Source organism: Hyperolius riggenbachi, chromosome 4, assembly GCF_040937935.1.
Source record: "Hyperolius riggenbachi isolate aHypRig1 chromosome 4, aHypRig1.pri, whole genome shotgun sequence".
Lineage (NCBI taxonomy): Eukaryota > Metazoa > Chordata > Amphibia > Anura > Hyperoliidae > Hyperolius > Hyperolius riggenbachi.
The window spans coordinates 94,003,000-94,019,795 of record NC_090649.1 but is presented as its reverse complement, the minus strand read 5'-3'; the positions used below and the strand labels follow the sequence as shown (position 1 = coordinate 94,019,795).

Here is a 16,796-nt window from a genome sequence, read left to right as displayed (position 1 = left end):
TAAGTTAGATAGCCAGATGTGCCCCCAAGTATTAGCTGCCTGCCTTCCCTAGATTAGATAGCCAGACGTGCCCCCAGTATTAGACAGCTGCCTTCCCTAGATTAGACAGCCAGATGTGGCCCCAGCATTAGCTGCCCTCCCAAGTTAGATAGCCATATGTGCCCCCGGTATTAGACAGCTGCCCTCCCTAGGTTAGATAGCCAGATGTGGCCCAGGGAACAGTGCAGCGGCCTCAAATATTGTCAGGTTCACAAAGGAGGGGGGGGGGGGCAGTGGATTCCAGATAATATAATACACGCACGCACGCACGCACGCACGCACGCACGCACGCACACACACACACACACACACACACACACACCTAAATATTCCAAATGGCAATGCTGAAGAATTTGCAGAGTCTGTATGTCAGAGTGCCCTTCTACCGATCTAAACTCATTTTAACCAGACAAAAATGTAGATCTCATCAATCCCAGCATAGTTTTTGGCTTAGTAAAAAGGAAACAGGTGACTGCCACCTAGTGGTGAGGTGCAGAAATAGAAATCTACATCATTTGGAAACTATTAGCATAGTTGAAGGACCACTATCAAAATGGTTTCAAGTTTATGTTTAAATGACCTATACAGTATTAAACACTAATGTGAACAGTAGCTGCAAAAGATCATTAATTATGTCTAAAATTGTTTAGAAATGCCACTTTCAGCAGGCAACAGTTCTTTATCTGTCAGCAAGGTTGCTGAGCTGATGGGGTTATAGACTCATCCCCCCCCCCCTTCCAACCTACAAGGCTTTTAATTGCCATTACTTCTCTGCACACATATGCTGACCTGTCACTTGCACTTCACTACAGTGAAGTAATGGATTTTCAGGTGTATGGGTGGGATGCACGCCACATGTGAAATATTTACTACTGAGCAGTGAATGATCCTATCAGAATGATCAGATTATAAATCCCCTGATGAGTCTGATTGATGACGAAACTAGTTGGGTGGAGATAACCAGAGCGAGGGATTTTATTATATTTTGCAAAGTTGCAAGGAGGTGCTGGTGTCAGTGTAGAAGGATTGAAAGCAGGGTAGCTGCGGGACACTACAGGAGCCCTGGACAGATGACCATACAAAATTATATGCTGTATACCAACATACACTTGTGAGTGTACATCTATTTTAAAATTGTAATTAAATATGATTGGCACGCTATGATCAGTACTCTTTCCATTGAGGATATTTCCCAGCTAGCTGTGACGGCCTAACAATTGACGGATGATATACAGAAATCTAGCTAGCACTGTGTGCCGCGGGGGGAATGTTTACATGTAGTGATCACCATCACCACTGACATATATTAACACGTTATAACCCAGTGGAATTGTGGTAGTATTTTGCTGCTGAGGTAATGCACCATTGTTAGCCTGTTTTTGCAGTTGCATAATAAACTTGAATACTGCAGGACTTACAGGATACAGATAAAGGAATATTCACCCTCTGTTGCTCAGTGGAGGACTTATGGGTAGGGAAGGCCCTGCTTAGGAGAACTCATGGAGAAGCATGTGATCAGTTTGATCAGCTGATAGATTTGTAAGGTTCTGATTTGCTGGTCCTGATCATGTGTTAAACCAGGAAGTCATCACAGCAAATCAGGACCTTACAAATCTATCAGCTGATCAAACTGATCACATGCTTCTCCATGAGTTCTCCTAAGCAGGGCCATCCCTACTTATGGGTTAATCAGATTGCTAAGTGGGCGTGAATACTTCTGCCAACCAATGAGATCTGACCAAGATGGGATTCAGGGGCGTTGCTAGGGTCATGGGAGATCCGGGGCACCCCTGGGCACCAAGGGAGGTGCGGCAAAAATGGGCATGGTCATGCAGTATAAAAGTGGTCATGGCTATGGGTGGAGCCAAATGTCCATGAACCTTAACTTAATATAAGGTACAGGCAGCATTTCACACAAATAGGCAGAGTCCCCTCACCTGGCTTTTTGTCCTCTGCTGGCTGGCCTGGTGCTGTGCTCAGCTGGTGGTTATGCCTTGCTCGGTTGGTGGTAATGTTGTGCTGGTGATGATGCTGTGCTGGGCTGAAAGTGATGCTAAGGTCTGGCTGGTGGTGATGCTGCTGGGCTGCTTGGTGCTGGTCTGGCTGACCTTTTGTGATGCTGTCCTGGCTGGTGGTAATCCTGGTCTGGCTGGCCTGGCTGGTGGAGATGATGCTGGTCTGGCCAGCCAGGCTCGTGGTGATACAGGTCTGGCTGACCTGTTGTGATGCTGGCCTAGCTGGTGGTGATTCTGGTCTGGCTGGCCTGGCTAGTGGTGATGCTGGTCTGGCTGGTGGTGATGATGGTCTGGCTGGTGGTGATGCTGGTGTGGCTGGCCTGGCTGGTGGTGATGCTGGTGTGGCTGGTTGGTGTTGAAGCTGGCCTGACCTGACTGGTGGTGATGCTGGTCTGGCTGGCCTGTGGTGATGCTGCTCTGGCTGCTGGTGATGCTGGCCTGACCAGTGGTAAAGGTGGCCTGACCTGTCTGGTGGTGATGCTTGTTGCATATATAATTGGGAGTCTGGTCTTTTTACACAAAGGGAAAAAGAAAAAACCTTTTAGTCCTTATTTGGGGTGATCTACTTTCCCCTATTGAAACTTCACATGTATAGAAAGGACCTTGCAAGTGAAAAAATACAGGCTATAGCTTTTCAATGCAAAAATATCAAAACTTTATTAACACAGACATAAAAAGAGTAAAAAATTCTCTATTAGAGGTTCCTTGTGGATATATCCAAAACAGAATTTACAGTGCAGGCATCGGCTTAATAATAGACTTAGTGCAAATTTGAAAAAGGCAACGACACGCTCGTTTCGGGCACAGGGGGCCCTTCATCAGGCCAAGTTGCAGAAAGCACTGTCTACAAAGGAAGCACATAAGTAGATGTGTATTAATGACATTGATAAAATGCATAAAAAGTATATCCAGCACCTCACAGAGAAATGACCCGAAAGTGGAGATGATGACGCCGCGTGGACACCAGGTCTCATATCGACAGACCTCCACACTTGTCAATGAAAAAGAGAATAAAAGTGTCGATGTCAAACAGAGCAACTTTGAGGATAAAGGGAGGCATATCGTCACAGCCTTAGGGACTAGTAAATATCAGTCCACTATATATGCCATAACACAGAGGGAAAGCTTAAGAATATTGATTAGTGACAAACCCAAAGGTCTATAAATATCGACCTTATCACTAAAAGGAATTGAACACATAGAAGAGAAAAATAGAAGTCAAAAATAATAAAAATAATAAAGACATTTCCGCATACCTGCCAATGCTGTGGATATTGCACATTTAGGACACCAAGGAAGCAAAAAACATCTGAGCCAACCAGATGTAGATTACACCTTTAATAAACATGACAGGAATGAGTACATGTGATCAAACATAGGCAACCATTAAAGCAAAACGCTCTATAGAGACAACCAATGTAGTTCCCAGGGGCTACTATTAGTAAGGCTATCAAAAGCACAGTCCTAAAATATATATCATCAGGAGCCAATCATAGCACCTAAAGTGGAAAAACTGCAAAGGGACAAACAAACAATGGCCCCACTAAACAAAACAACTCAATGATATAAATAGGACAAATTAAGCCACCATGTAAACAGAGAGCATAGAAAAGCTCCACTGCCAATGTTATATAATTTGTAAACAATATGGTCCAAAGTAATGATGCCTGTAAGATAAAAGCAGCATACTTACAATCCCAGTGGCTGACAAACGACTACTGTAGCAAGCTGCAAAGGTGGGAGTGCACGGTATAATGGCGGCGGCCAGCTTAAATATCATACCCGGCGTCTATAGAGACGCTCTGTGCATGTCAATAGGCGGGGAAAAAGGAGTGGACAGGCGACTGCGCCCAGCGAGGTCACGTAACCAAGCTGGAGCGCAAACAGGAAGTGGCCGGAAGTGATGTAAGTGGCATAGATAAAGAATTGGAATAGGAGGGCGGATTCCGCAGGGCACGCCCAACATCCCCATGTGTCACGCTGGAGCGCAAACACGGAAGCGCCCAGCGTGACATGTATGGGACAACCCCACTTGAATTTGAAAAAGAAAAGCAATCTTGGTGTGGTGCGCATAACACTCCCATGTGACACGCTGGAGCGCAAACATGCACCGCAACCACACACATCTAAGCGCCTACCAGCATACACATGCAAAGTAAGATGGGCAACCTGCCCCAATCAAATATGCACCCAAGTCACCAAAGGAGGCGCACTCCACACAGGGAAAGAAGCTGTATACAGTACAAAATGCACAGAGTAGCTGCAAGCAAACCAATGTAACAGATTCATACATGGCTAAACCATCCCAGCACATGCACTAAACACACCATTATATAGCTTAACGTAGCAGAAGGCAACAGCAGAGCAAAATAGCACCATGTAGCTTGCCTGGCTGGTGGAGATGCTGGTCTGGCTGGCCTGGTGGTGGGTGATGCTTGCCTGTCTGGTGGAGATGCTGGTCTGGCTGGCCTGGTGGTGATGCTTGCCTGTCTGGTGGAGATGCTGGTCTGACTGGCCTGGCCAGTGGTGAAGCAGTGACCCAATCGCTCGTGGGGGGCCATGGAGCAGGAAACAGAGCAGTCCAGAGGAGCAGTGACAGACTGACCTGCCCTGTGTGCAGGCAGCTGGGAGTAGAGGTGGCTGGATCCTGTAGAACTCCGCTGGCCACAGCTGCGGAGCAACTTGCCTGCTCAGTCCAGGCAGCATCCTGTTCTCCCTGGCAGCGGTGGTGTATTAGTGTTCCCGGCAGCGGTACACGTGCAGCCCTATGCCATAGGGTTGCAGCAGGAGGCCGCCGGGAGATCGAGGACCGACTATGTACCGGCTTTTCTCCTCCGCAGCCTCCATAACAATCGATCGAGGTCTGCTCCACACTTTCTGCCTTCTGTCTCTGACCCCCTCCCCCCCTTCCCCGCATGCCTCCATAACAACAGAGACGCCGCTCCGGGCCTGTGACAGTCAATATCCGGGGCACCCGGACAATAGGTTCCGGTGAGTGCCCCGGTTCTATGGGCCTAGCGACGCCCCTGATGGGATTTAAAGGGAAAGAAAAAAATTAATTTGATTATGAGGAGAACTAAAAACCTGTATAGAAAGTATTACTGTACTGTATATACTCACTACATAGTCAAATGCTGTGTAGATTCACAGAGTCAAATTATACTGCAGTCGACACTGCTCTTATTACCACTCGGTAGGTGGGATTCGTGATGAGCACAAATTTCAATTAGATGTAATTTCACATCAAAATTCGCAATTACAATGCAAAATCATAATGCAAAATTTCAGGAAAAATTGTAATTAATTTTGTCTGTAATTGTAATCATTCGTAACCAGGGCCGGAGCTACCATAGGAAAAAATGGGCAATTGCCCCAGGACCCCAGAGCCTGTAGGGGCCCCCAAGGTGTCCCTCCCCATCTTAACTGTTGCTCCCCAGGGACTCTACAGAGTCTGTTAAGTTGGGAGGTGATTGGGGAGGGTCAGCAGCCAGCTCAAGGGCCCAGGAGGGAAATTTGGCTGCAACAAAGGGCCTCTAATGACGCTTTTTGGTCGGGGGTGTCTGTTGGGGGCCCCCAGGCTAATTTTGCCCTAGGGCCCAATTGTTACTTGAACCGGCCCTGTTCGTAACTTTGTGTAATTTTGTGCTGATTTTAGCAAAGCCCCCATACATGCCACCCAAATTGCTACATATTTTAAGGAGAATAGTGGGTACAAGTCAAAAATTTGACATATTTTTTCCACAAAGACGTTGTAGTTTGAGGAAATAGATTTTAAAAATGCAAAGGAAAAATGGTTTTTAAACTGTCATTTTTCTGACTTAAAAAACATTTTTCCTTTTGCATTTACATGAAATTTCGCAGAATCGTAATTAGCGAATTATGACTATCACTAGGTGGAATTATTTGATACCTTGATACCTACAACACCAATGCAAGTTCAATGGAGTAGTTTCCACTGAAGGCAAATTTTGTAATCCATTCCGATGCGTAAAATAAACAATGGACTGCTTGCTGCAAATTTTTGCACCACAATTTGTTCCACAAGCGATTCGCATGTAATGAAAGTCAATGGTGCCGCATGCGAATGGAAATTTGTGATGTTGGCTGGTTGTCTGCCGTTGCGAATGCTTATGTGTTAGCACTCAGACCATAGTCAGATCCTTCAGTGTGTTAGAACCAGGTGGACCTGGGAATTCACACTTAGCCAGATTACTGTGTTATTACTGTGTTATACTTTAGACCAGTTCCACGGTGTCGAGACCACGGACCTCACACCCAAGACTAGGGATACTGTGTTATTACTGTGTTATACTTTAGACCAGTTCCAGGGTGTTGAGACCACGGACCTCACACCCAAGACTAGCGATACTGTGTCATTGCTGTGTTCTGCTTTAGTTCAGTCCCCGAGTGTTGAGACCACGGACCTCACACTCTAGACTAGGCCTCTGCTTGAGATCTGTTATGACCTATTGCTCTCTTGACTCTGCTCCTGCTCTCTGATTCGGTACTGTAACTATTGGGGAATTCTCTCCGTGATCAGCGCACAGGATGCGCGCTGACACTGCGGAAATCTTCCACAAGCGTATAATTTGAGGGAACCTAGCAAAAGGTGCAACGCACCTGCAGAGGGAAATTTCTGTCGGCAGGTGGAGCTGTGGAGTGCAGAGGAACAGCTCCTCTGCCCTGCCACAGACGCCAGACAGGAATTGTGCGAAGGAAAGAAACGCAGGGCAAGATAGCCCTGAAAGAGAGAGATCAAAGCGACAGAGGGTATGTGTGTCCACCAATCTAGTCGCCACCCGGCGACGATGAACACACAACCATGAAGATCAGGTGAGAAGGCAATCGCCAGAGATGGCGATTGCTAACAGCGACACAAGACCGAATAAGCACAGATGAGGAATGTATGTATGTTCACCAATCTAGCCGCCAACCTGCGACGGCGGACACACAACGGAGGAAACCAAGTGAGAACGCAATCGCAAGAGAAGCGATTGCGAAAGAGAATGAGCATAGGGACATAATGTATGTATGTGCTCCAATCTAGTCGCCAACCCGCGACAGTGCACACACAACAGCAGGAATGAAGTATGAACGCAATCGCGAGAGAGGCGATTGCCAGAGGTGACACGAGGCTACAGCAAGGCAGAGCACGAGAATAGCAAAGGCACAGCAAATCATACAATGAGAAGATAATGAAAATAATAAACGCTAACTAAACGCGAACACTGCACTCATTCACAACAGCGAACGCGTTTTCTGCGCGGTCTCCGCGTGTTAAGCACAACCAGGGCTGTGGAGTCGGTCCAAAAATCCACCGACTCCGACTCCTCAGTTTAGGATTCCACCGACTCCGACTCCACGACTCCGACTCCTCTAATTTGCATATTACAATTTTGTTGATTAAAAGTATGTAACATGAAATTCGTCTCATAACTGCCAACGCTTAGGAATTTTACAAGACAACTGAAGTGAGAAGGATATGTAGACTACTATATTTATTCCCTTTAGACTAAAACTAGTCCTTGGTAAGAGTACTTGTAAAAGGTACAAACCGGAACAAAGAACATCTATCAGGCCCTAGGCAATGTAAGTGTGGGTACATGTAAGAATGATGTGCAGGTACTCTGCAGGGGAATGAGGAGATTGTAAACAGACAACACCTCTGTGTTCAATGTGCACAGCATTTTCAGTGGATTCCCTGCAGCTCTGTGGGGAGTGCATATGTAGAGTATAGTACTACTGTGTAACAAAGTAAACCTGAGACAGATGAAATTAAAGTTTTATACATACCTGGGGTAACCTCCAGCCCCCTTCAGGCTAATCAGTCCCTCGTTGTCCTCCTCCACCACCTGGATCTTCTGCTATGAGTCCAGGTACTTGAGCCAGTCAGGCGTAGTGCGCATGCACACACTCCGCCGCCAGGAGCATATTACACCTGTGCAGCACTATTGCGCAGGTGCAGAATGTTCCTGGCTGTGGGAGCCGCTGACTGACTGAATTACCGGGACTCATAGCAGAAGATCCGGGTGGTGGAGGACAGTGAGGGACTGATTAGCCTGAAGGGGGCTGGAGGAAGCCCCAGGTATGTATAAAACTTTACTTTTCATCCGTCTCAGTTACCCTTTAATTTGTAGTCACCAAACCAAATTTTAATAACATATCAAATTATTTTATTTCATCAGCAAAGGGAGTGCATACATTTGCATAAATCAGCATCAATGCAGAATTATTTCCATCTTGTTGACCATCTCTATTAGTGACATAGCTACACATCAGGCTTTATTCTTACAGCATAGATGTTATTTAGTATATATAAGAGATTCCTGTGTACACATCATATATACAGTCACAATCAGATATGTATATCTGACCTTAAAAATACGTGGACTGCTTTATTGAAGCAGCACAAGTAACTAATTTTGATTGGTTTATTTCATTTTTGTATACTAAGCACAGCTATTACTGTATATATACTGTATATATACATTATTTTTAATGACTATTATCTGAGAAATAGAACATTTTATCATATTTTCTATTTTAATTAGTTACAAATTCATTAGGAGTCGGAGTCGGAGTCGGTGAATTTTTTCCCGACTCCGACTCCAGGCACCCAAAATTGCCCGACTCCACGACTCCGACTCCACGGCTCCGACTCCACAGCCCTGAGCACAACAGAGACAAGCACGCCTAACTAACCACCGACAGACAAACATGAAACAGAAAACGTGAGCGCTTGCTTAACGGTTACCTCACCGAGCCTCCAGCAAGCGTTTGTAGCAGACAAGACAGATACACGAAAACAGGAATAAGTGAGAGATACGATCCGCTGCTCTTTCCACCAGAGCGAGTCCGATCCAAGTATAGAAACAGAGCGAGCTGGATCCACTGCTCTTTCCGCCAAAGCAAGTGCGATCCAAGTACAGCAAGAGAGTTGCAGACCAGAAGGATCCACAGCACTAGCGCAAGGCGAGTGCGATCCAGGCAAGACAGATCAGAAGGGGCTACCAGTAACAACCAGTGTTCCGGTTAGCACCCAGACACACAGAACGATTTCCTGTCGACCACCGCTGGGACAGGACAATCGCAACAGACAAACAGATATGCAATCCTAACTGCACTAAGGAACCTGCCTAGTGCAGTCCCAGGAATTACTCTAAGCTAATCTTCAAACAATGAGCAAGGCTGACACTCCAGGAGTGTTTCACAGGACAAACCCTTATGACCAGCGAAGGTCTGTGATATCACATGGTATTTATAGTACAAACCTCCAGAGGATGTGGCTAGGAAATTTGCATGACCAACGTATGCAAATTCCCTAGCAGCAGCAAGCTGCAAAACTGACAAAAGGTCTCTCTTCCAGAGACCTGCAGAATGCAGACCTGAACAGTGGTCAAAAAGCTGCCTGCCTGCGCAGGCAGCTGAGCGGATCATTACAGGTACCTTTGCACATCTGATTACCTGTTGCCAACCCTGCCTGTCCCTGGTTACCGAATCAGCCTTCTGTCTCTGTACTTTATCTGCTCGGGTGTTGCCGACCCGGCCTGACCGACCCTTCTACCTGTGACACCCCCCCCTGTGGGGTGTCCAGTAGCTGCAGGGATTCCCTGTCTCTCAAAGGGACCTCTCTGCAATCCAGTCAGGGACTCAATCTCATAGGAGTCCTTTGACTAGAGTCTGATTCACAGCTGTTCAGAGAATCACCGACTCTCTGTGTATCTCCAACCCCTCCAGGAGATACTCTTTATACGGTCTAGGGTCACCTCCTCCTCAGGTGGTCCAGACTCATATACTGTTGCACCAAACACTTACACTTATCAGGTGTCCAGAGGTTAGTTATACTTATATTATTGGTGATTCTGCAGATCATCAATAATCAGGTATAAATCTGTATTCTTGGTGATACTGCAGATCATCAATAATCAGATCCTCTCTGTGTGCTGACACCGATCGTTACAGGGGACAGAGGGAAGAACACAGAGCTGGATCATCCACAAGGCAACTTAGGCAGGTGCCTAGGGCTTGGAGAGAGTCTATTTGCCCGGATTATGCTAACTCCTAACAAATCTTGCCAAAAAAGCTTAGTGGCCATCAAACATGGGCCCAAAGTCACTGCTTGCCTAGGGCATCATGTCACTTTAATTGTTCTCTGGATGCATAGGGAAATGAAGGTGGCACAAGGAGACAGAAGAGGCACAAAAGGTGTGGCTTAGTTTGGGAGGAGTGGCTTAGTTCTGGGGCAGGGCTTAATCAAGAGCATGGCGTTCACCAGGACCACTCCAGGCAGTGGCCTGTAATTCCTATGCCTAAAAAATGCCCCTGGATAGAGATGATCAATGGATTCCACATTTTGCCAAGCCGATTGGCAACAACCACATTTAATCAGTCCAGTTTAATTCTGCATACAAAATGCAACCAAATATAAATCAGCTCGGAAAAATTTGCATCTCATTGACTTTATCTGCCCACCAAGAAACTCCTCCTGCACATGAAGAGGATGTGCCTAGTGCAAGAGGCTGTCATCAAAACTGTCACTTCCAGTCCATTAAACAGGACAATGGATGGCAATGGACAAGACAAGACACAGAACCTTTATATTGCGCTTTACTCCTGGCAGACTCAAAGTGCAAAATCTGCAGCCACTAGGGCATGAGCTATAGGCAGTGGCAGTGTTAGCTTGCCCAAGGTCTCCTACAAAAACAACAAATTACAGAGAGTCTATTAAAATGGATATGGCTATGCAGCGGCATAGTGTAAACCCAGATGTGGTCAGACAGACATGCACAGGGGAAGAGTCACTGGCTCCCTTAAAGGGGCACTACAGCAAAAAATTGTAAAATTTAAAATATGTGCAAACATAGACAAATGAGAAGTATGTTTTTTCCAGAGTATATTGAGCCATTAATTACTTTTCTCCTATGATGCTGTCACTTACAGTAGGTAGTAGAAATCTGACAGAAGTGACAGGTTTTGGACTAGTCCTTCTATTCATGGGGGATTCTCAGGGATTTATTTATTTTCAAAAGCGCTTAGTGAATGGCAGTTGCTCCGTCCAACTGCCGAAAAACTGTGTAGTGAGCAGGGAGGCTGGCCAGCATCATTGTTTAAATCCTTTTTAGGAGCTTTATAAAGAATATTTTATATCTTTATAAAGAATAAAAGACTTGCTGAGAATCCCCTATGAAGAAATGGACTAGTTAAAAACCTGTCGCTTCTGTCAGATTTCTACTACCTACTGTAAGTGACAGCAACATAGGAGAAAAGTAATTTGAGGCTCATTTTACTCTGGAAAAAAATGCACTTGTTATTTGTCTATGTTTGCACATATTTTAAATGTTACAATTGTTCGCCATAGTGCCCCTTTAACTGAAGCCATGTCTCTCTACTGACTGATACCTTCAGAGTAATTGGGAGGGGGTGGAGTCAGATGGGTTACTAAGGTGGAGAGGAGAATCTAAGATGGTAAAGCAGGAATTTAGTTTTTTTCTTTATTTTGCACAAACTACAGCATTTTTTTAAACAAAACCTTTTTACTGCATGATTAAACTAAAAAATGCAGATTGGAAAAATGTGCCTGAACTTAAGCTTTAATGAATTCATAGCAAAAATACCACCTTTAACGCAGTAACTATAAATTGTCTGCTTTGTCTTCATTAAAAGTATTCCTTTGGCTGACCTCTGCTGGTGAAACGCCTACACACACACACACACATTACCATCCGCTAAGCGTACTTATATTTATCTCTTTGTGAAAGTCCACATTTAAGTTTGGCCTTTGCATACCAGTAATCAGGACTACATAAAACTTTACTGTGCTTTGCACTTCATCATCACTATTTTTTTTTTGTATAACACTGTATTATGAAAGAGAACCAGTCACAAATAGCATTAATCAAACATTTAACTATTCGTTGTAAATTATTATAATTATACCGGCTTACTCATAACACATATTCATATTCTCACCTTTATTTAACTTTACTTTCTTCATCCTGGGATGACTCTTCAGCTAGAAGCCTCATTGCCAGGAACTGTCAGCTGCAACTGTCCAGTGGGATGACCTCCTACTAAAATTGACCATATACAATTCATCAAAATCTATCAATTTTCCCATTTTTTTTCTGCTAAAAATTATTGAACATTTAGATAAATGTAAAATATTTCTTTCAGAATTTTTTAAATAAGTACAGTATCTGATTGGGTGTGTTGGAAAAAACAAAAATAAAAAATATTTGATTATTAAAAAAAGAAAAAAAAAATCGATCATAATCGTATGGTATATTGGTTTGATTTTTTTTAAATTGTTCAATCAAGTGGAAAAATCAATCATATTTCTGTGGTAAAAAAATTAAAATTGAATTGTGTATAAACACGTTTGGGGACGGGTGACTGCTGACGGTTGTGCATGGCGTTTACTGTCAGGATCCACCACATTCCACATTGAGATGAATGGCAGCATTCATCCCAATGTGGTTACCCTCAATTACTGGCATTTGCCCTGTGGTCAAACTTTTTTCCGAGCAGCTACATTTGCGGTTCCGTATCCCCCCAGGGACTCAAAACGCAATGCTTTTCGATAGCAGAAAAACAGTTAGCATCGGCTAATCGAGCTGCCGCCAGCCATCTGTCTGAACCAGTCCTTAACCTCCTTAGCGGTATGCCCGACACTGTGTCGGTCATACCGGCGGCTGTCCCCAGGAATCCCCCAGTATAATTTTAAGTCATTGCATAGTTGTAATAGCTTCAGCTAGCACTAGGCCAGCTAGCAGTGGTGGCCGGCATCCTCAGATTACTTTTGCTCCCCCCACCGATCGCCGCTAAGTACATTACCCCCCTGGATCCAGCGATCGTGCAGCCTCCCTGCACATCTCCAGTCGTCTCTATGGGGAGGATCGGGTCTGCGCATGACGTCATCAACGTCATGTTCGATCCTCCCCATAGAGAAGAGCGGAGTTGTCCGGGGAGGCTGCGCCGATCACTGGATCCAGGGGGGGTAATGTATTTAGCGGCAATCGGGGAGGGGGGGGAATCAAAAGTAAACTGAGGATGCCGGCCACCACTGCTAGCTGGCCTAGTGCTAGCTGAAGCTATTACAACTATGCAATGACTTCAAATTATACTGGGGGACTGTCGGCTGCAAACCCTCCGGCGTGCGTAATGCCCAGGAGGTTAAGCCTGGTACACACTTTCAATTATGATTGGCCATATGCCTACATAATCTACTCATAGTATTCAATATCTGTTGACTCTCAAACTACATGGAGGTGGTAAAATTGGTCAGTGATTGGCCAATTATAATTGGTGTGTACTAGCCCTTAATTGCAGCCAGATGGGGAAGACCTTGTGTGTTTTTCATGTGCCTCTGGTTTGTTCTCAAACATGATCTGGTTTTTACCTTCAGGGCGGTTTCACACTGCATATTGGCGGTGTGACAGCTTCACTGCACTGCTAGAAATAGGCCTTCAGGGAATACCGCGTCAATAAGCGGTATTCCTTGTGTGGCATCCGGCCAAGCAGGAAGTGACACTCACTTCCTCCCGGCAAAGTGATCACATGCGCAGAAGTGTATTGAAACACTTCTATACATGCGCGATGCGAAAACCTGCTGCAGGTGTTTACATGTACACGTGTCGCCATAAACTTTCATGACTTCCGGTCCAACGCAGAATGAGGCAAGTACGCGCAGTAACATGGTTTTGGAAGCACTTTTGTAGAAATAGTCGGCACCATCCGAGATTTTTCTTGGTCTGCCACTTCGAGCCTTAACTTGCACTGAGCCTGTGGTCTTCCATTTCCTCAATATGTTCCTAACTGTGGAAACAGACAGCTGAAATCTCTGAGACAGCTTTCTGTATCCTTCCCCTAAACCATGATGGTGAACAATCTTTGTCTTCAGGTCATAGAGCCTTCCTCAGCCCTTTCTCCTTCCTGATGTTCCAACGTCTGCGCACAAACTAGTAGCAATATTATCGTAATATGTTACCGCTTTATAAATAAAGTTTATTAACCTCCCTAGCAGTACGATTACTTCTGGAGTTTATGGTCTAAAAGCGGTGCAATTTTCTCACAAGCTTTAAGACCCTAAAAGCAGGAAAAATATCATACCGCTAGATGGATCTGTGGCAGCCCCTGCACATTACTCACCTGGATCCAGGGCTGCAATTCTCTCTCCATCTGCCAAGTGACGCTGTACCCCAATAGTGTTTATCCATCCCGGCACCTACCCCTATAGTGAGGTCTCTGCCTATCGTCATGACGACAGACAGTGATCTCACCAGAGGGAACCAGAGCCTCAGAGGACCTGAAGAATAATGGCTGCCATCGTCTGGATAGCAGGGGAGTCGAGTTATAAATGTCGCTACTCTGCGCTGTTTATCCATACATCCCAGCAGCTACCACGAGTCAAGCTCGGGGTTACCGCTCGAAGCTGTGGATTTCTGTCCCGAGCCTAACTTGGGGTTGCCGCTAGGGAGGTTAATTACAGGGGCCCCAACCGACCCGTTTTCGCCGGGACGGTCACAGGTTGGGGGAGGGGTCCCGCTGTCCCGGGATACCCCCCCTTGTGTCCCGGCAGGCAGCGGAGGGAAGAAAAGGATCGAGGCACCAGCCGCGGCTTCTGTGTGCGGGATGCGGCGGTCTGGGATAAGATTGTCCCTCCCTCCCTCCGAATGTGCCCCCCAGTGTCCCCCTGTATGCAGAGATAACAGCGCAGCGGAGCAGGCAGTCTTACCATCTAAATTATATATTTTTCAATGAATCGAGGTTTCAATCTCTCAAAGTTGCAATGAGATCGATGTCCAAGCGCATGTAGAGTAAATCAATCTGCAGTATATCAAAAGCAGCTGAAATGACCAATTCCTGTAGAATCAACTTTCCATAGTGCTTGATGGACAGAATTTTGATTTTCAGCTCAATAGCAATCAAGTGTATTTGATTAAGCTTCAATTTAATTTAAGAATTGAATGGTCGATTGAACATAAATATCGATACGTGCATGGTAATTCCTGGAGGGGCACCTCGATACAGGGCACAGACACAATTGTCAGGCCACATAGCTAGTTCTAAAATGAAAACTCCAGCACTGTCTGCATGCGTAGAGTCACTTCTATAAATCAGAAAATAAACAAGAAAGTTCTTGGCTCCATTTTCTGAGAGAGTATATTTAGTCCTCCATTAGCTGGCTGCAAGTGGCATCCATGAAGCTATGCAATAAAAATCCATTTGTACAACTGATCATGATTAATACAATACAGTAGAATCCCTTTGTAGTAAACATAAGGCCCGGTTCACACTTGCGTTTTGATAAAATACTTACCGGTGGCACGGGTCCGTTCCGGTCCGTTCTGAGAACATCCGTTCGCCATCAGGATCCGGTCAGGTCACGTTTAGTTTTCATCCGGATCTTCTTCCGTTCTTCATGCGTCCTAGATCCGTTTCCGTTTCCAAAGAGGGGCCTGGAAGGTCTGGAAAAGCGCTGGAGTCCTTCTTGTGGAGAGCCTGCTGTGCGGACATCATCCTCCTCGTCCCGCGGGGCCCTGCGTCTGGATGGTTGGGTCCTTCCCTGTCCTCCGCTGTGTTCTGGGGTGGCTGTGGAGAGGCTGCGGGCTGTCCGGCGCTGGGTACATCCACATGGCCGCCTGCACCATAGAGAACCCCCACAGGAAGTGGGGTAGGACGTCCGGCTTTCATCCGGAAGAGTGTTGTGCACTTCCGTTTCCCCTCAGTTGCTGTTGTGCTGGATTTCTTGTCCGGAAGCGGTCCAGCGGCGGTGGACGGAGGACCGGTCCGGAAAATTGGAGCATGTTGGAAAATTCTGGACCGCAGACCGCATCCGGATCCAGAAGAACGGGCGAGTGCGCACGGGTCCATTGATTAACAATGGACCCTTAATCGTCTGTTCCGTTTGCGGACCTTGCGGTCCGGCTGCGGTCCGCAAAACAATGCAAGTGTGAACCGGGCCTAAAAGGGCACTATGGCAAAAAAAATTGTAAAATTTAAAATATGTGCAAACACATACAAATAAGAAGTACGTTTCTTCCAGAGTAAAATGAGCCATAAATTACTTTTCTGCTATGTTGCTGCCACTTACAGTAAATAGTAGAAATCTGACAGAGCTGACAGGTTTTGGACTAGCCCATCTCCTCATGGGGGACCCTCAGGGTTTTGTTTATTTTCAAAAGCACTTAGCGAATGGCAGTTGCTCTGTCCAACTGCCGAAAAACTGTAGCGAGCAAGGAGGCTGGCCAGCATCATTGTTTAAATCCTTTTTAGGGAATATCTTTATAAAGAATAAAAGCCTTGCTGAGAATCCCCCATGAAGAGATGGGCTAGTCCAAAACCTTTCAGTTTTGTAAGATTTATACTACCTACTGTGGCAGCAACATAGGAGAAAAGTAATTTCTGTCTCATTTTACTCTGGAAAAAATGTACTTCTTATTTGTCTTTGTTTGCACATATTTTAAATGTTACAATTTTTCGCCATAGTGCCCCTTTAAATGGACCTGGCTAAGTAGTTTACTATATTAGAATTCTTCATACTTTCTATATTTATACAGGTGTGTTTGCTGGGACCTGGGGACTGAGTTTACTATAGCCAGAGGTTTACTATATCAAAGGTTACTATAAGGTTACTTAGCACGGACATCTTCCGCGGCGTGTGTGTGTGTGTGTGTTCTACGGACAATTATAGGGGGAAGCCAACTAACTTATCTGTGCCCTGGCTGGGATTGGTGACCCAGC

At 45.5% G+C, this 16,796-nt stretch overlaps 1 long non-coding RNA gene across 3 annotated transcripts in view; it reads right to left on the bottom strand.

Moving 5' to 3' along the window:
• Positions 1-16,796, bottom strand: part of LOC137571354 (uncharacterized) — a 49,949-nt gene that overhangs the window by 18,138 nt on the left and 15,015 nt on the right. Inside the window, exons 2-4 of one of the 3 annotated variants that reach the window (XR_011031347.1) lie at positions 12,024-12,124; positions 3,311-3,389; positions 2,726-2,898 (exon numbers count right to left, since the gene is read on the bottom strand). This is a non-coding gene — a long non-coding RNA (uncharacterized lncRNA). Of the gene's footprint in view, positions 1-1,976; positions 2,564-2,725; positions 2,899-3,310; positions 3,390-12,023; positions 12,125-16,796 lie in introns of those variants that run through there. The other 2 variants (XR_011031346.1, XR_011031345.1) reach the window with 2 other exon arrangements.